General features: G+C 25.3%; 1 non-coding gene across 1 annotated transcript; it reads right to left on the bottom strand.

Moving 5' to 3' along the window:
* Positions 1-216: 216 nt before the first annotated feature.
* On the bottom strand, positions 217-348 carry LOC123616098 (small nucleolar RNA SNORA18). The gene has a single exon (XR_006723955.1). It is a non-coding gene; the product is annotated as a small nucleolar RNA SNORA18 (small nucleolar RNA).
* Between the last annotated feature and the right edge of the window lie 631 nt (positions 349-979).

The following is a 979-nucleotide window of genomic DNA, read 5'->3' as shown; positions in this document are numbered from 1 at the left end:
ATGATGCTTAATTAAATTCAATATTTTTAAGACAGAACTTCTCATATGAAGATATAATTTCAAGTTTAATGGCCAAATTTTTAATTTATTTTATTTCTTAAATCGTCTGTTACACACATGAAATAACTTTGTGTCAAGGTGACAAATTTTTTTTAGTTTTTTTTTTCTAAGATAAAAAACGTTTGACTGTTAGGTTTTTCATAGTTGATTTAGCAGCTCTGTCTTGTAGTCTTTCCCACAGATCTAATATATAGTTTTGTGAATAAAGGAAACCGCATAGTTACTCTATGAGGTGTTTCCAACGATGTAGATCTATATAGAAAAAGCCCCTTTGGAATAGACCTCAACTTTTTTTAGTTATTTCTGAATGTGAATTTTTCCTTCTTTTCTGTGTTCTAAGGGCATATATATATATATATACATACATACATACATATATATATATATATATATATATATATACACACACACACAAAACATGTATAAACTAATATTTTTCTTCGCTACTATAATGCATTGATCATTCATTTATATTAGTAAAAGTTTCCATTAGAAGTATAGCAAAAAACAAACAAAATCTCTCTATTCATGGCAGTTCTAATATATTTTGTCCATAATGTGTCACTATGTAAACTTTAATGTATTTATACATGATTCAGATGCAATGTAGTTACATCAATATGATTATGGTTATAATTATAAATATCCATATACATTGCCTTTCTATTTCTGAAATTTTAAACAAATTATCTTTTTAAAAATTTTAATTTCAAAATATTCATATAAATACCAAACTAGAACCCACACTTAAAGTTATTTTAGTCCTCAGAAGCTACTGTTTAAATTGGAATTGCTATTTTTATAATTATATATAGACACATACACATTATATATGTATATAAATATATACCAGCTTCACAACTTCCTTTAGTCAAATCTGTCTAAGATAATATGAAGACAGATACTGTGATTTATGTGC

This window comes from Camelus bactrianus, chromosome 1 (assembly GCF_048773025.1).
Source record: "Camelus bactrianus isolate YW-2024 breed Bactrian camel chromosome 1, ASM4877302v1, whole genome shotgun sequence".
In the NCBI taxonomy this organism is placed as follows: Eukaryota; Metazoa; Chordata; class Mammalia; order Artiodactyla; family Camelidae; genus Camelus; species Camelus bactrianus.
The sequence above is the reverse complement of the archived record's forward strand: the minus strand, read 5'-3'. Positions and strand labels throughout refer to the sequence as shown.